Source organism: Urocitellus parryii, chromosome 3, assembly GCF_045843805.1.
Source record: "Urocitellus parryii isolate mUroPar1 chromosome 3, mUroPar1.hap1, whole genome shotgun sequence".
Taxonomy (NCBI): domain Eukaryota; kingdom Metazoa; phylum Chordata; class Mammalia; order Rodentia; family Sciuridae; genus Urocitellus; species Urocitellus parryii.
The window spans coordinates 153,918,627-153,938,013 of NC_135533.1; the positions used below are offsets into that span (position 1 = coordinate 153,918,627).

Consider the following 19,387-nt stretch of genomic DNA (forward strand, 5'->3'; position numbering starts at 1 on the left):
ACTGTAAATTTCTACTGCACGAAGGATGGACTTATTTTCTGAGAAAAGTCTCTTCGATTAGCGAACTCTGCACGCATCACCCAGAAGCACCCAAAGGAACCTACTGGTCCACCTGCCCGGAAAATGTCCAGTTCGAGAGTTGACAAGTGGGTAATGGAACGGCAGGTAATTTTATGATGGCCGACGGGCAGTGCGCCTGCGCTACCTAGGGACGAGATGGATACGAGTGGGCGGGGCAACTGGCGCCTGCGCGGTGGTGGGGCGTGGACGGGATCAGTACGGCGTCTGCGCAGGCCGCGGTGGTGGCCCTGAGGGGCGGAGAAGGGGCGGGCCGAGGGCGGGCCGGGCGAGCGGCGCCGCGGGGTTGGCTGCTGCCCTGAGGCCGGACTCAACGGATCAGGGGCCGCGCCACCGGGCGAGCTCGCCGCCCGGCCCCAGCCCGGAGCCAGGGAGCGAGTAAGGCGGTGCCGCGCGGTAAGAGCCAGGACAGGTCCCCTAACAGCGTGCGCCGGCGGGTCAGTCCAAGAGCTCAAAGCCGCCCGCGCGGCCTGGCCCAGGCGGCCCCGCAGACCCCGGCGGGCCTCGCGCCTGCGCCGTCCCCCTCGTGGGCCCCCCAACCCGTCGCGCGCCTGCGCGGTCCCTTTCCCTGCTACTGGCTTGACCCGCATCCGGTGCCGTGGACCCTCGGGTCCTTAGGGCGTCCTGGCTGGTGTGGGGTCTCAGCTGGTTTTGGGTCCTCGGAGCGCGTCGCCTCTGAGACGAGAGGATGGGTGCTGCTCTCGCTTTTTGCTCTGTGCATGCTCCAGGATATACTGGAATCACTGTCTGGTCACCCTGGCACCTTGTCTTGGGCTGGGATAGCATTGTTTCAGGATCCTGAAGACCCAGCGCGGGGAGCAAGGGCTGGGGGCCTCGAACCCCAGGCTTGCTGCGGGCGTTGGTTCTGTTGGGGCGGTTTCCCCTTCGGCTGGGAGGTCAGCTCCATACTGGCTTAATGTCTTTTATTCTTGAGACTTGGTTAATTGCGTCGGATCAGACATGAATAATCCGGTGTATTGCTGAGTAAAATTTGCATTTCTAGCAAGATGGTTAATTGTCTTAGTTATGTGGATAAGTTTGAAACATCATAATTCACTCTTGGGCAGCTACCCTGGAGATGACTAGAAAACCAATCAGTTTCCAGGTAGGTTTAGCCTGTTCACAGGTCAAAGTAGAATTCCTGTGATCATTCAAATACAGGAAACCTTTATTTGTTTATGTCCTTCATAATTTATCTTATAGTATAAGAGGAGCCAGGTAAAATTTCCATAAGTTCGCTGCCTAGTTTGAGTATCTCAAGCATTGGTAATGTTTCTTGTTTACAACAAATACAAGAACCTTTAAATGTTGCAGAATTCAGCAACATTTGCTGTCACTAAGGACGATGAATCTTGAGATAAAATTAGAGTTACAGTTACATAAGTAACTGTAACTAGCAGTCATTTCTAAAGACTTGAGATGTGACTAATTTTGCCAGTGTAGGAGACACCAAAGAGACTATTCAGTCATTCCTTCAACAAATCAGGAATGGAAAAATTTTGAAAAAAATATTTCATCTGTACTGAACAAATTTTTTTCCTTGTCATTGTTGCCTAAACTATATACTGAAACAACTACTTATGTAGCATTTTTGTTGTATTAATTAGTATAAGTAATCTAAAGGTGATTTAAAGTATACTGGAGGATGTGGGTAGGTTGTAAGCATATATTTGGCCATTTTATGTAAGTGACTTGAGCATCCACAGATTTTGGTTTTCACAGGGATCCTCGAACCAATCCCCTGTGGATACTGAGGGATGATTGTCATTTAAAAAAAATATTTAAAAACAAGATATAAAAGTAATATATGTATGTTATAAAGTAGCCAAACCAATACAGAAAGGGATATAATGAAAGAACAAGTAGACTATTGATTTGAATAAATTTTTTTTCTATAAAGAAATGGCTGAGCCAATAATTATTTCCATTGAAATGTGTCCTTTTCTCTTTTGATTTGGAGTGTACACAAAGCAGAGTTTCTTAAGACTCAGGAGCTTGAGATAGCTGGAGAATGCTTGCATAGTGCTTGCCTGTGTATATCCCAGGTATGGAGGGATTTCCTTGACATTCATTTTCAATGAAAAAAAATAATTTTTATTGTGCCATAGAAAAGCTTTATCACTGTGTGCCTTAGTAACAGTTTGGATAATTTGAGTGTCAAGTTACAGTATCATAGTGAATGATGAGTAATCCTAGTGGTTATAACTAAGGTGAAGTTGGTATCAGAATTTCCAATTCAGATTTGAACTTTTAGAATGTTTATTTGTCTTGACACATGATTTCTCTGGAGCAAAGGTTCTCTTTATAACACTGGACACTGTACATTTGATCAGATGACTCATTTGAAAGTATTGGGTACGTGTTCAAAATTACTGTCAGTGTTGGCTTTTCTTAATGCATAAGATTTGCCATGCAAAAAAAAAAAAAAAAGATTTGCATGTAACCAACCATCTACATATTTAAATCATATGGCTAACTTGCTCATGGTGTTAGATATGCAGACTGCTCAATTCAGTAAAGAAACAATGACAATGTCAGGGGATTGGAGAGATTCTCTTCTTGGTTTTATGACTTTGGGCAAGAAACTTTCCTTCCTGGACCTTCATCTCCCTATCTGTAAGGTTAGGCAGAAAAAGAAAGGAGTCTGAAGCGCCAGTTTTAACATTTACCTGGTCCTTGTTTACAGAGTCATCTTCAGCCAGGGATAGAACTGGGTCTTCTAACCCATTCCACAAAGATGTGAGGTGAGGAGCTGGTTACAAGTTATGTAAAGTAGATGAGAATGAATCTAAGAGACTCTGGAGTCAGACTCCTTGAGTGGAATGTTGAGAGACCCTTAGTGTATGAAGGAAAAGAAGGACACTATTAGGAATTTTTCATAAAGCTGATTACTCAAAAAGACTCATTTCAAAAAGAATAAGAAAAAAAAAAAAAAAGATCTGGTTTCTTGGTGTTAAAATTGAACATCCAGGCCTGGGATTGTGGCTCTGGTAGAGCACTTGCCTAGCATGTGTGAAGCACTGGGTTTGATCCTCAGCACCACATAAAAATAAAAAAATAAAGGTCCATTGACAACTAAAAAAAAAAAAAATTGAGCACCCACCTGGGAAAATTGGTGTTTGCTTAAAGACTCAGCTACTCTGAAGGCTGAAGTGGGAAAATTGCTTTCATCTAAGAGTTTGAGGCCAACCTGAGCAATGATCGAGATCCCATTCCAAAAAAAATAAAATAAAATAAAATAAAATTAAGCATCTTTTCTGGAAAGATATTATACTAAATAGTAATTATGGTAATTGAAAACGGCAAATACAGAATGGGTTATTGTGATTTTTTTTAGAAATAAAGAGCCTAAAGCAAACAAGAACCCCAAAGAAATAAAAGAGTACCTAGAATCTGTTGTTCTGCTACTATTAGACAGTTAGGAAAATATTTCTTGAGGTTATTACTGGTAAGATTCAAATATATATATTTTTTCTTTTTAAAATGTATATATGAGGCCTGGTGCAGTAGCGCATGCCTGTAATCCCAGTGATTTGGGAAGCTGAGGTGGGAGGCTGGGGCAGTTGGGTTGTACGTTCGAGGCCTGTCTGGGCAATTTAGCAACTTAGCTAGACCCTGACTCAATGAAAAGGGTAAAAGAGTGGGGATGTAACTCAGTGGTGGAGTGTGCCCTGTGGTAAAACTCCCCTGGGTTCAACCGTATTACAAAAAAAAAAAAAAAAAAGTGATCATTTGTCGCAGTCCACAGATGATATTAAAATTGCCCAGCATTAAAGATGTTCCTGTTTTGATCATTCTAGTCCTATCCTACTGAATAAATGTCACATCCTCCCTGCCCACCTCCTGGGTATGCCAACAAAAAAGCCTAGATAGGGAAATTCTTGATGGTTGGAATTGTTAGCAGTGAATAGACTAGCTGCATGGTATGAAGTTCCATGGGGTTTCTCCATTCTTTTTTTTTTTTTTTTTTTTGGTATCAGGGATTCAATCCAGGGGCACTTTTAACTACTGAACCACATCCCCAGTCCTTTTTTGTTTTTTATTTTGAGACAGGGTTTCTCTAAATTGTGAGGGCCTCATTAAATTGCAGAGACTGGTTTTGAACTTGCGATTTTCCTGCCTCAGCCTCCTGAATCAGTGGAATTACAGAAGGGTGCCACCACCCCTGGCACTGCGTTCAGAAATCAGTCTTTTGCTCTGAAACAATATGACCATAAAGAAATCAGGCTTGGGCCAGGCACTGTGGTGCATGCTTGTAATCCCAGCAATTTGGGAAGCTAAGGCAGGAGGAAGAAATAAGGAAAAAAGAAATTAGGCTTGGGTTGGGGTGTTGCTCAGTGGTAGAGCACTAGTCTAGTATGCCTAAGGCTCAGGGTTTGATCTTCAGCACTGCCAATGAAAGATTAAAAAAAAAAAAATGCTTAAAGTATTTTGGGCAGGATGTCTCCCTCTGGAGATAGCCCACATTCTCCCTGATATGTGTATTCCTTATTTTTACCTTCAAAGGTCTCTCTCTTGAGATTGCCTCCATTCTCCATATCTACTTTCCTAAATTAACCTCTGACTGTGCCTTGGGTGAGGTTGGGGGGTAGGGGGGGTTGGGAGGTGGGGGAAAATTTTTGGTTGTGGAGGGAATACTGAGGGGGAGAGATCTGTTCTAAAGTGAATGTAACAGATGATCTCTGTGTTTGTGAAATCTTTAAAGTTCATGGTTGTCTGCTCCTAATCCCAAATAAGATTTAGAGTTAGAGAGACATATTCTTTAAAAAAAAAAAAAAAAACAAAACAAAACCTGCAATGGAATAGAATGTATTCGAAAGGTACATTGAATATGTCTTGAATTAAAATGAATACTATAATCTCAAATTCTTCATTACACTGATTTTTGCCTTCTGAGGACTTACTGCTTTTAACCATCTAAATTCTCCATATTCAAAGGATAATTTGGTAACATTGTAAAGATAACTCCTAACCATGAGAGAAGTGAATGAAGATCTTTTTACATTGTTTTTCCTGACCTCTTCCCATCTCTTCCTTATAGTTCTTTATTTTTTGGTTAAATCCAGTTTGGCTCATACATGTCTTTCCAGACTGTTGATTTGTTCAGTTATTCTTCCATTTGAAAACTTTCTCCTGCTCCTACTACATTCATAATAAGGCCTCAGCTTGGTGTGGAGAACACTTCATCACTGGATTTTGCCCCCAGCTTACTTTCTTCCTCTTCCCTCTGTTTATGTTCTTTATTCAGATGTGAACAACTCTTGGTCTCTTGATATCTCTCCAGTCTCTTTGCCTCCCTCTGCTGGAATGTGTTTTCACTCATTGGATCATCACTTCAAAACTCAAATATGACCTTGCCTGGAATGTTTTCTGGCTACTCTAGCCTCCTGAAGACTCCTCTAGCACCCTGTACATCTAGGATTTGGCACAATGTGTCTTGTCTGCTACCTCCAATGGACGGTGACACCATCGTATGTTGCAGAATAAGTGACTTGATGTAAAGTTGTTGAGTCTGATTGTTATAGAGGAAGTGGATGACCACTTAGTCCCTGCCCTTAAGGAAATTTTCACTCCAGTTACAGTTGCCCAGTTGCCTGCCTTGAGATACCTACTAGTTGTGCACATCAACCTTCAAAGTTCATTTTTTTTTTTTTTAGATGTTGACGGGCCTTTTATTTTGCTCATTTATTTATATGCGGTGCTGAGAATCAAACCCAGTGCCTCACACATGCTAGGCAAGCACTCTACCACTGAGCCACAACCCCAGCTCCTGTGGTTTAGTTGACTGATTCAGTCTTGTTTCCTGAAGGAGGGAACTTTGTCTTATCATCCAAAAACCAAGTGGGCATCATCTTTGCTTCCATCTCTGAAAGGAATATGCATGTGGTACAAATTGCTTCCTCTTGTATACCTACGCTTGTAAACTTTTTTTTTTTTTTTTAAGGTTTGAAGTATTTGGACAATGAAGACAATTTCAAGTTTTTCTATTATACATATGACCTAGGGAAGACAGAATAAAGAAGAAAAATACTTTGCTTCTAAAAAAAGACCATTGTTATAATGAATGAAATACTATTTTGCAAGACAAGTTTTTTGGCATTTCAGCGAGGAACAACTTCACTTGTTTTTAAATTAAGAATCAAAGCCAAAATGCAACTTGCAAGTATATGTTCAAATAGTATTTCTGAAGGTCTAGTGTGTAATATTAATGTCCACTAAGATGCTGTCTAGCCACACTAGGATTTTTACTAGTGCCTTTCTTGACTTTGCTTCTGATGCTCCTTTTCCAAACTCAGTAATTTTCACATAAATACTTAGGTGGGTTGGGTTCCCAAACTTTATTTATAAAATTAATTTAATTCATAAGGTTTGGAAATTTTATGTTGACAATAATATAGGATCTAATGAATATCTATAGCAGCGTAGGAAAAAGCATACATTTCATGTGTACTTTTCATTAAGTGTGGTCGTCTTGCAACAAATCTTGAGGTAGTTAGCATAACTCTTATTTTTCTTATTCTGAAAGTGAGGAAAAGAGGTTAAGAATATAGAACTAACAAGAGACCAAGTTTGGACTTGAGCCCAGGTTTCTGACTAAAAATTCTATGTCCTTTTTACCTTAACACACTGCCTTTCAAGCAGGCTGTACTCATCCTCTGTTTGGAGGAACTACTGCTATTTACTTTGGAAAGCAGAAGACAAGCTCTTTTGTGAATTCAAATGTTTGAAGAGCTTTCACAGGGAAATAGGAGTGGGTTTGTTTTTGTTGCTTTGGAAGGTTCTGTGGTAGATGGTACCTTAAAGTTGTGCAGTTGTTTATTCTCAGTATTGAAAACTGCCCAGGAATTGAAGGGCTGCTCTCCGGAGTTACCACCTAGTAGCAAAAGCTGTGGGGTCCCCTAAGGTAAATGACAGATTAATCTTGATCCTACCAAAGTCCAGTTACCTCCTTTGCTCCTTTTTCTTTGCCTCCTCCCTCTACATTTTTCCTTGACTGACTTCTTCTCTAATTAGTTTCATGCCTTCTTTCTTTTAAGCCATGTAGAGGTGTGTTTTTTACTATGTCGAAATATCTTGTTGGGGCTGGGATTGTGACTCAGTGGTAGAGCGCTTGCCTAGCATGTGTGAGGCACTGGGTTCGATCCTTAGCAGCATGTAAAAATAAAAACAAATAAAATAAAGGTATTGTGACTATCTATAACATATATATATATGGATTAATATAATATTATATATAAATATATGTTATATTTATATATTAATCATTTTAATATATATTAAAAATATCTTGTTATTGAGAAGATACTTCTAAAAATTGGTTCATTTTTCTCACATTTGAAATATTCTATTTCTTCCATTTTGTAAAAACAATAAAATGATAGTAAATCAAGCTGGTTTATTAGAGTCTCTCCTTGCAGTCTTGTTCTGGAATTGCATACGGTACCTCTCCAAATCCTCTGAGGAACACAGTCTGTTTAGAACCCTGTCTGCCTTGATCCAGACAGTGTAAGTCAAGTGATTTATTTCAACTCAGGACTAATTCTCTTAGAGCAGCCTGCTATACTTTGAGGACACAGTAGATTTATGGTCAGCCTACACTTCCTCATGGCTTCAGAGAGATAGGTTTTGAATATAGTCCTTCTTTCACAAATCCAGCTTCTTCCTAGGAACTCTTGGACAAAAAGATCAAATCCTGACTTTCAGGGGTATCTTCTCACTTCAAAAATCCACTTCCTCTCTCAGTTGCCTTTTTAAATTGGAGAGATGAAAATACCATGTATCCTCAAAAGCTTAGGGTTTCCTATATATAACTTCAGTTACAGAGGCGCATTCTAGGTTTTATACTACGTTATTATTCACTTCCAAATGGCATGCGGGGATGGTAATGATCCCTGAGTTTTAGGCTTGGCAGATTGGCCATCTTGTTTTGTGTGCCAACTCTAGGAACTTTTGGACACCTGGAGAGGCTTCTATTGAAACTCTGCATTGCCCCTTCTTAATGGGCTGTTTCTGCCTTGGCCTTCCTGTGATGGGATTGTTCCCTTACTTGCTAGTGTCGCTGCAGTTTTCCATGAACCACACATTGGGACAAATCTGAACTGTTGGAGTGACAGATTTTCTTCTTTTCCTTCAGCTCCTAATCATCTTTTTCTTCCTCATTTTTTTTCTTAATTAATGCTGTCTTGGTATCTGGAGATGCATTCTTCTAATTTTGACTTTATTGGTAGTAAATGTAACTGATGGCATTGTAGACGGGGTGCTAACACATTACTCTGAGGGTTTACTTAAGGAATTTTCTCAGTGCTGTGTCTATATGGTGTGCTTTCTCCTTCCCAACTGCTAGGCCTGCCAGCCTGCTTTGAAATATTAGAAATGAATAGGAGGCCATCAACCCCTTCTTGTATCTAAGAATAGGCATCTTCAAGGCCTCAGTAGACTGAGTAATAAATATTGTTTTGCTTAACTACTTTTCACATAAGCTACTGATTATAGGTGAGGTTTGGAAAGGGGGAGGAAGGGAATTAGGAGGTTTTAGGAGTAGCTTGGACTTGAACAATGGTGAGATAATAATGGGTATTCCAGAGTTGAGGGAACGGTTAGCTAAGGGAAGGGAAGGCATATGATAGAGTAGGGATCAACCACCTTTTTCATAAAGAACCAGATAGTAACTTTTTTTTTTTAGTTATTGCAGGCCTATGTCTCTTTTGCAACTAATCAACTTTGTCATTGTAGCTCAAAAGTAGCCACAGATAATAGGTAAATGAATGTGACTGGATTTCAACAAATTGTCTAATTTTATATAGTTTTTTCATGTCATGAAGTATTCTCATGATTTCCCCTCCCACCACTCAATAGTACAAAACATAATCTTAGTTTATGAACTGTCCAGAATAAGTGATGGTACAAATTTGGCCTGTGGACTGTGGCTTGCTGACTCCTGTTATAGATCATAGAGGAACAGAAAACAGAGGATTGGTTAGAGGGCCTGGGAAGGAAGCATGAAAAAGGAATCCATTTTTGTGATGTAATGAAAAATTTAAGGGAAGTATATATATATATATATATATATAAATATATAAATATATATATATATAAATATATATATATATATATTTTTTAAAGAGAGAGTGAGAGAGAAGAGAGAGAGAGAGAGAGAGAGAGAGAATTTTTAATATTTATTTTTTAGTTCTCGGCGGACACAACATCTTTGTTGGTATGTGGTGCTGAGGATCGAACCCGGGCCGCACGCATGCCAGGCGAACGCGCTACCGCTTGAGCCACATCCCCAGCCCGGAAGTATATTTTATATTTATGTGTGTGCCTGATCTCATCTTAGTATTTATTCAAAATTTTTTTTTACAATGGAAAATCTCATGAATATACAAGTAGAATAATGTGATTAAGCACCAGTGATCAATACTAGAACTTTTAAGTTTTGCGATTTTCTTTTATTATTTTTGTGGTGCTGGAAATTGAACCCAAGGCTCATGCATGCTAAATATACATTCTACCACTGGGCTTCTCCCTCAATCCCAGTGTGAATTTTAGAATCAAAATGTCCATGTTCTACCAAAAAGTCTACTAGAATTTTAATTGAAATTATGTTGAATATATAGATAATTTGGGGAGAATTGACTTCTTAACAATATTCGATATTTTGGCCCATGAACATAGTCTGTTTTTCAGGTTATTTAGTTTCTTAATTTTCCTCTGTATTATTTTGTAGTTTTCAGTGTCTTACAGATTTTTGGGGGGAGGTAGATACTGGAGGTGGGTCCTGGAAGTCTACCTCTGAGCTGTATTCCCAGTCCTTTTTTAATTTTTATTTTTGAAACAGGTTCTTTCTTGCTAAGTTACCCAGTCTGGCCTCCAACTTGTGATCCTCCTGCATTAGCCTCTGGAGTTGCTAGGATTACAAGTGTGTGCTACTGTGCCTGTCCATATCTTTTACTTTTTTAGGGTCAGATTTATCCTTAGTATTTTATGTGTTTTGATGTTAATGAGAAGAGGATTTTTAAAAATTTCAATCTCCAGGGCTGGGGATGTGGCTCAAGCGGTAGCGCGCTCGCCTAGCGTGCATGCGGCCCGGGTTTGATCCTCAGCACCACATACAAACGAAGATGTTGTGTCCGCTGAGAACTAAGAAATAATAAATAAATATTTAAAAAATTCTCTCTCTGTCCCCCCCCCTCATTCTCTTTAAAAAAAAAAATTTCAATCTCCAATTTTCTTTGCTAATATTTAAAAACACAGTTGATTTTTTTGTACACCAATATTGTATTCTGAAACCATGCTGTAATTATTAGTTTTAGTAGCAGATTCCATTGCACATTCTGTCAGTGTTGATTGTTGATAAAGACAATTTTATTTCTTAATCCCTATTTCAGATACTTTATATTTTCTTCTGCTTTTCTTTTGGTATTGGGGATTGAACCCAGGGGCACTTAACCACTGAGCCACATCCCCAGCCCTTTTAAAAATATTTTTATTTAGAGACAGGGTCTCTTGCTAAGTTGCTGAGGCTGATTTTGAGCCTCCTCCTGTCTCAGCCTCCCAAGCCACTGGGATTACAGGTTTATGCTACTGCGACCAACTGAAAAAATTTCATTTTATGCCATTCAGAATGATATTGGCTATGGATGTTTCGTAGATACTGTTTATCAAGTTGAGGAGATTCCTTTCTATTGGTTTATGTTCTTTTATTTTTATAGTTGAGATGGACAGCATGCCTTTCTTTATTTTTATGTGGTGCTAAGGATTGAACCCAATACTTCACAAGTGCTAGGCAAATGCTCTGCCACTGAGCTCCAATTTATGTGTTTTTTTTAAAATCAGCAATGATGTTAAATTTTATTTAGTGCTGTTTCTGTTTCTATAGAGATAATCATATAGCTTTTCTTTTTTAGTTTGGAATATACTGAGCTAGATTTCTTTTTAAGACTTGTTTCATGGGATACACATTACTTGCTCTTGATGTATTATCCTTTTTCTAGATTGTTGGAGTCAGCTTGTTTATGTATGCATGTGTGTGTGCTCATTCTCTCTATATGTACTTTTATTATTATTTTTATTTGCAATGTGAGGGAAACCCAGGACTTTGTAGTTGATAGGCAGGCATTCTGCCACTGATCTACACCCTCAGCCCCCCATTTGCTATATTTTTGTTTAGAATTTTTTGCATTTATTTTCATTTGAGATACTGATTTGTAGTTTGTAGTGTCTATCAGATTTTGGTAGCAGAGTAATGATAATGTTATAAGATAATCTGGAAATTAATTCTTTTCATTTTTCTGCAAGTTTGCTATATAGTTTGAATGCCTTGGAAACTTAATTCCCAATGTAACAATGTTAGGAAGTGAGGATTTTGGGTGGCATTTGCCTTGGAAACTTAATTCCCAATGTAACAATGTTGAGAAGTGAGGATTTTGGGTGGCATTTGGGTCCTGAGAGCATCACTCTCACAAATGGATTAATGCCAATTATAAAAGGACTTGAGGATGTGAGTATAAGGTCTTGCTCTTTCCCAATCTTCTTGCCCTTCCACCTTCCACGGTGGATTGATGCAACACAAAGGCCTTTGTTGGATGTGGCCCCTTGATCTTGGACTTCCCATCCTCCATAGCCATGTGCGAAATACATTTCTTTAGTTTCTACATAATTCAGTCTAAGTGTTCTGTCAGAGCAGCATAAAACAGATTTAAGACAGAAATTTGATAGAATTTGATAGAACAGAAGTGATACTGTTGCTATTACAAATACCTGAAAATGTGGAAGCAGTTTTGGAACTGGTAATGAGTAGAGATTAAAAGAATTTGGAGAATAGGCTACAGAAAGCCTAGATTCCTATGAATGGAGCACTGGGGGAAATTCTGATGGAGATGCAGAAGATGACAAGAGCAGTAGGGAGAGCCGGAGTCTTAGGGATTACTTAAATGGTCATGATCAAGATGTTGGTAGAGGTATCCATAGTAAAGATCATTCTGATGAGGTCTTGAATGGAACAGAGGAATAAAAGATTGGAAACTACAGAAAAGGCCACTTAACAGTAAAACGAAAGGAGAAATTATTTAAAGATGGAGTTAATAATTAAAAGGAAGCAGGATAAAAAGATTTGAAAAACTATTAGTCTAGTCATATAAGAAACGAAATGTGTCAGGGAGAGAATATTAGCCGGGCATGATGGTGCATGCCTGTAATTCCAGCGGTTCAGGAGGCTGAGGCAAGAGGATCATGATTTCAAAGCAGCATTATTGGGAGGTGAGGCCTCTGGGTGGTGTTGGATCATGGAAGGTTCTAACCTCATGAATAGATGAGTGCTGATAGAAGTGTTTGATGCTGGTAGTTCAGCATCTTGATCTCTTGAACTGTCTTGCCCTTCCACTTTGTACCAAGGGATGATGCAGCATAAAAGCCCTTGCTAGACACACCCCTCAGCTCACTTGTGGACTTCCCAGCCTCCAGAACCATGTGCCAAGTAAGCTTCTATTTATAAATTTTCTAGTGTGTGGTATTCTGTTGTAGCAGTACAAAATAGACTGAGACTGGGGATTAAATTCAGGGGCACTCAACCACTGAGCCACATCCCCAACTCTATTTTGTGTTTTACTTAGAAATAGGGTCTCATTGAGTTGCTTAGCACCCTGATGTTGCTGAGGCTGGCTTTGAACTCCTGATCCTCCTTCCTCAGCCTCCAGAGCTGCTGGGTTACAGGCCTGCACCACCACGTCCTTATTGTCCTTTAATAGCTATAGAATCTGTAGTGTTATCACTCCTCTAATTCCTAATGCTGGTAAATGAGTCTTTTTCTTCTGGTGAGTATGGGTAGAGATTTAGCACTTTTATCTTCTCAAAGAACCCAGTGTGGGTAGAGATTTAGCATTTTTATCTTCTCAAAGAACCCACTTGTGGTTTCATTGATTTCTACTTTTCCCTTTTCTGTCATCAGTTTTTACTTATTGGTCATTTCCTTTCTTGGGCTTGCTTTGAGTTTCATTGCTTTTTCTTTTTTCTTGAAGTAAAAACAGAGATACTGATTTGAGATATTTCTTTTTATAGTATAAGTGCTAAAATTTACTGTTAAGTATTACTTTAATACTCCCACAAATTTTGATATGCCATTTTTTTTTTTCATTTTCATTCCATTCAAAATGCATTCTGGTGCCCCCTGGTTGGTTGGTTTGTTTAATGTTGGTTGGTTGGCTCATTGGTCTTTTTGGGTACAAAGTTCTCACTGTGTTGCCTAGGATGGCCTCAAGCTCCTGAGCTCAACCCATCCTCCTACCTTAGCTTTCTGAGCACCGAGATTAGAGATACCTGCCACCATGTCTGTCTAATTTCCTGTTTGATTTCTTCTTTGACTCCTGGATTCCTTAGAAGTAAATTAGTTTTCAAGGATTTTAGAATTTTTCAGAGATCCTTCCTTTATTTTCTAATTAAATTAACCAAGAATCTTTTAAATAAAACACAATGACAGTATCATTATTCCATCTTAAAAAAGCAATAGTTCTCTGGGTGCAGTGGTGCATGCCTATAATCCCAGTGGCTCAGAAGGCTGAGACAGGAGGATTTCAAGTTCAAAGACAGCCTCATCAAAAGCAGAGGCGCTAAGAAACTCCGTGAGACCCTGTCTCTAAATAAAATACAAAATAGGGCTGGGGATGTGGTTCAGTGGTCGAGTGCCCTTGAGTTCAGTCCCTGGTACCCCCCTCCCCTCCAAAAAAAGGTCTTGTTCAAGAGGGACAGTTTGAAATACTGTAGAGAGGATCAGAAAAGTCAGGGAAGTATTATCAAAGGCCAGTGGAGTGAGTCAAGTAGGGTGGAGGGAGTGGACAGGAATAGAAAGGGATAGATAGATAGACGCCTGGAGCTGACCAGGTGAAGATGGTAAAGGATGACAAGAGATGGTTGTATTGCATTAGACTGCAGTAGCAAGCAAAGCTGTGGTGGTGAGGATCGGGAGAGATGGCACACACTGAGAGTGGAGTCATGAATATTTTAGTTGCCTGGAAGAATCCCTGAAGCTTCTCTGTGTAAGTCAGGGAGTAGAAAGGAGAGGAAAGTTTTTGCTAGTTCCAGGAGGACATAGAAGTAGTAAGAAATAAGTTTAGGATAAAGAGAAACTTGCCTTGCTGGTTATAGCAAGGAGGAAAGGAGATGAATGTTTATTGGACTTATGTGCATGCACTGAGGTTTTCCTTGTTAGTTCACTTGCATTGTTTGATGTGGTTCTTGTAGCATCCTATGTAGTATTTCTTACTTTTCACTTATGGATGAGAGAGTTGAAATTTGGTGATGAATAATATGTGGCCCAGAGCCACATAACTAGTCAGCAGAGTTCTAGCATTTGAATGCAAATTCTGCCCAGTTGTAACTTAGTTCTTTTCACTAGATATGTGAATTCAGAAGTACTTACAGCCGTCATTGCAGGCTGCTGTTATTGGAAGGTCTCCCTTGTGTCACAGGCTGTACATTGTGTGATATGACTTAGAATAATGCTGCCTGTCTTCTCTTGAAGAAACTCTTGACTTTGTGTTTTGAAGTTCTTTGAGTTGCTGTTTTTAAGCTAAAATAGTGAAATTACTCATTTATTCAGTACATCAGATTGAATACGTAACACTCCCAGGGGCATGTTTATGTGTGTAGGGTTTTGGTAATTTTGGGATGGGGTGGGGGGGATAATGTTTTCAACCTACAAAAAAGTTTTTTTTTCCCTTACTGATCTTGGACTCAAGACTTCCTACCTCAGACTTGAGTGCTGAGTGCTGGGACTACAGGAGTGCCCCATGATGCCTGTCTAGGAAATACTTTTGAATGTAGAGATTTTGAAGGCTCCCATCTGATAAATTGGGGGTGGACTGCTGTGAAATTTGTATGGTATTCTGTTCTTACTATCTGCTGTTACTATCGTTTTACTGAAATTCAAGGTTGCTTACATAGCGTAATATTGTTCAGAAATAGTATTTTTGTAAGTTAGAATGAAGCATTGGGAATAAATGTTTATTTTACATATTCTTTTGTTTTGGTTATATTATATTGAAACTCTGACAGGTAATTGAGCTGCATTGCTTGAATTTGCAATAATACATTGTTCATCCAGTAAAGACACACAGGAAAACTTACATATAGTAAAGCTTACCCTAAATTAGTAATAGTAAAATCAGTGTAATTAAGTTATATGGTTGTGTTTCAGCATTTTAACAAGGAAGTGTGGATCATGACACTTTGAATTCAGAAGGAAGAGATTTCCCATTTTTCCCTCCTGATGTCTTCATCCTGCCTCTAAAAAAAATGAGTAGTTCTAGACTCAGTTATAGGATGTCTTGTGACAGGCAGTGAACTATATGGTGGTTGATTAACTTACCTGTCTCATAAGAGCTAGGATTTACTTCTGACATGCATGTATTTTTTAGCAGTAATTTGGGTTCTTCACATCATAGCTTTGATTTTGTGTGTTTTTGATTTTGTGTGTCTCCATATAGTTATTGAGTAATATCTTTAAGGCCCTTGCCCTACTTGCCTCCTATATAGGGCCTGTGTGTTCTCAAAGAGGGCTGTGGGAAATGTCAACACCCAATTGCTACCTAAGGATCTATTGTCCAGTGCTAGAAGAGTTAGATCCAAGTATTGGGGTTTCATGAGAAGAGGGGACCAGGGGCAGTTGTGAGTGTTGGGAGACATAGATCCTTTCAGCTATACTTTGAGGTGGCATGGGATGGAAAATGGTGAGGAGAAGGAGGGTTTGTCCTTTGAGACTGGCTTTGAAAGAGGAAAGAGGGACATTGTGGTTAGGGGAATAATACAGAAGTTAGAGGGACAGGTTTAAGGTAAGATAAACAGACATACTACTCTGAGCTTAGTGTGCTTGGAGGAGGCCCAAAGGGTGGCTTTGAAATTGTAGGTTAGATGGTACTGTAGAGGACTGGCTGTCCAGAAGGGAGATTTGGGCTGAATATTTAATATTCTTACTGCTTAAGGACGAAAACTTCTCATCTTTCTTGCTCACTCTGTGTTGTTTCTGGCTTCTCCTCTACCAGTGCTATTCTTTTCTTCCCTGTTGAGGGTTGCCAGGTAAAACACAGGATGTCCAATGAGGTTTGAATTTCAGATAGACAATGAAGGCTTTTTTAGGGTATATCCTAAATATTGCCAGAGTACAATGAAGTGAGGGGCGTGCTGTGGCAGAAGTATGCCAGAGAGGGAGGGGGAGCCAACTGTCTAGAGAGCCAGAAAAGTGTCAGGAAGCAGATGGCATTTGAGCTGAATCTTGATGTAAGCAGTTATTTCTCTGGCAGGAAGATGGTAAGGGACTTTCAGGAAAAGGGAACTGTAGGAGCAAAGGTGAAAAATGAAAGTAGGCAGTGATGTCTTTGTGAATTGGGAAATGAGTTGGGGGAGGCAGAGTGTGAGGGATTTAGGTGCTCCCTAAGGTGCTTGACCTTGGGGAGTGAGGTGTTATCCAGCAGGAGTACAGCATGGTGGAATACATACTTTAGAGTGTGGATAAATAGTTTTGGTGCTGAAGGACTGAAGGCAGGGATAGCATCAAGAGGCTGTAGTAGTTGTCCAGCTGGACCTCTTCTTTTTTTTTTTTTAGAGAGAGAGAGAGAGAAAGAGAGAGAGAATTTTTAATATTTATTTTTTAGTTCTCGGCGGACACAACATCTTTGTTGGTATGTGGTGCTGAGGATCGAACCCGGGCCGCACACATACCAGGCGAGCGCGCTACCGCTTGAGCCACATCCCCAGCCCATGGACCTCTTCTGTGACACAGAAAGTCTAGGATAGTGTTGTAGGGATAGTGGGGACAAGGAGGAGGACTGCTGCCAGGTAATGGACTTCTTGCAGTTACCAAGAGTTGTCTTCACAGTAACGAAATGTTTCTGAAAATGCAGTGTATCAAGGCCCTCTGTAGTCTCATAACACAGGCCACACCTTCAGATGGTAGAAGAAAACTTGGAGTGACTGAGCTGTGGGGAATAGGTGTGGCTTTTGAATATAGACCTGCACAAACAACTGCACTAGCATTTGCCTGTTGTGGAAACTTCCAGTTTACCCTTTTCCAGTGTGCCTGATAATAAGCCCATCTCCTAGGATGATGGAGGACTGAATGCAGGACTGGGTGAAATGATGTGAAGGGAATCCCCAGGACAACGATCAGCATAAAGTAAGCCCTTGGGGTTTAGTTTCTTTTCCTTCCCTTTTACCAGTGAGGTTTCAGAAAACAGGAGAACAGTGAGTGGATTTTGACTTTGGGGCTGTCAGTGTGCCAGGTCAGCTGGTGATTCCAGAAGTGGGTTCAGATAAGCAATGTGGCCCTGTGGTTCCTTCTCAGATTTCATTCTGGAGGTCAAAGAGAGCCCTTTAGCTGTCTGTCCTTTCCTAGGAAATGAGGTTGGGAATCTGAGGGAGTCATGGGCCCTGTGCATAGATTTTCCCATGGCTTTCTACTTGTAAGATGCTCAAGCTGTGGCTTTCCCAATTCAATAGATTGTGCAAAAAAGACCCTTTCTATGGTATGATGAACCTTTCTCTCCAGTTAAACCAGTTACCTTATTCCAGGTTTCTGGGCCTTGGCTGGTTGGCTGGCTCGCTTTCTGTCTTTTCTGTCTGTCTGCTATAGATTGAACATAGGACCTTGAGCATACTAAGCATGTACCCCTGCCATTTAGTTATGCCTAGCCAACACTATTACTTTAGGTTGTATAATTCTTTTTTTGTGGGGGACTTTACTGCAGAATGTTTAGCTGCATCCTTGGCCTCTTTCACACTGCCAATAGTCCCCCCTTTCCCCAGGTGTGACAACCAAAAATGTCCACTGACTGTACCAAATGTTACCTATGGTGCAAAATTGCCTCGTCCCTTCTTTTTTTAAATATTTATTTTTTTAGTTATAGGTGGACACAATATTTTATTTTTATGTGGTGCTGAGGATTGAACCCAGTGTCTCATGCATTGTAGACGAGTGCTCTACCTCTGAGCCACAACCCCAGCCCACCCCTTCCCTTCTTGAGTACCACTGCTGTATACTCTAAGTAGAAAAAAAGGAAAAGAACTTCATGGCATTTTTTACTCATTTTCTTTTGCATTTTAAAAAATTCATTTTCTTTAAACTTAGCTGGTAAAATGCTTGTTGGACATTTTTGCTAAACTGAATTTGAATTCTGATTTATTTTAACACTTTCTGGGTATGGTGGTACATGCTTGTAATCCCACCTGCTCAGGAGGCCAAGGCAGGAGGATCACAAGTTCAAAGCCAGTCTCAGCAATTTAGTGAGACCCTGTCTGTCTTAAAAAATTAAAAACATCTGAAGATGTGGCTCAGTGGTTAAGCACCCCTGGGGTCAATCCCTGGTACAAAAAGAAAAAAAGTGTGATACTAAGCTATTTTTAACTTAGTTTAGAAAAACTTTCTTTGTGCCATTGTTAAAACAAATTCCCAAATCTAAAATTTTAAGTTTTTTAAAAAGACATTTTTTTATGTTGTTATATTTGAATCATTTGTAAAATGCAGAAAAAATTGTTTCATTTTCATTTTGGATCAGAGTTTGTTGTAAATGTACAACCATATCATGATGTTTTTAATTAAAACATGGCCATCAGTTAATTTTATCGAGTTTGTAACTGCCTGCCAAAAGTCTGAGCGTAAAGCCATGGTTTAAAGGGGTCCTTAATAAACATTTTCTTTTGTAAGGAATGGCCAGAGGAGATTCAAAATTTTTTGCATTCTGGCAGTTTGAACTTTGGAAAACAATTTGTTTTGGACTAAATCTGGAAAAATAATTTGTGTACTGCAGCCAGAAATTCTTTTAGGCTGTCCTTTTCTAGCTTTGTCACTTGTCTGGAATGTTAAGTGTCATCAGTATATTAACGGCCTTTTTAGCAACTTGAATTAAAAAGAGATTAAAAAAAAAACACAAAAGAGGGGGAGTGGGGGAGTCAGAGGAATCTCTAGAAATGGATCTGAGAGGTCTTAATGTAAGATAAGTTTAATTCTTTTACTCTTTGGAAAACATTAAGAAGAAAAATATGGTTCTGAGTTTGAAAAAAACGGGAGCTTGTTTCTGAGTACTTCCTTGTGTTAAATGTTATAATAGAATAACAGAGATAAATCATAAATCAGTATAAGTGGGCTTTTCTGTGGCTAAAACAAGTGGTTTTAGTGGCTTCTTCTCCCCTTCTGCTTCCCTTCCCTCTTCTCTTTGAGTATTCGGAAGTGAACCTAGGGCCTTACACAGCTAGGCAAGTGCTCTACCACTGAGCTGCATCTCTCAGCCCTTTTTATTTTATTTAGAGACAGTCTAAGTTGCTG

The 19,387-nt window shown here is 39.7% G+C and overlaps 1 protein-coding gene across 3 annotated transcripts in view; it reads left to right on the forward strand.

Annotated features, from left to right (window-relative positions):
* Positions 1-355: 355 nt before the first annotated feature.
* Specc1l (sperm antigen with calponin homology and coiled-coil domains 1 like) overlaps positions 356-19,387 on the forward strand; it is a 138,026-nt gene continuing 118,994 nt past the window's right edge. For 2 of the 3 annotated variants that reach the window (XM_077796143.1, XM_026412509.2), the window contains exon 1: positions 356-474. The gene's annotated coding sequence lies outside the window, so the exon portion shown is untranslated. Of the gene's footprint in view, positions 475-940; positions 975-19,387 lie in introns of those variants that run through there. The other variant, XM_026412511.2, reaches the window with a different exon arrangement.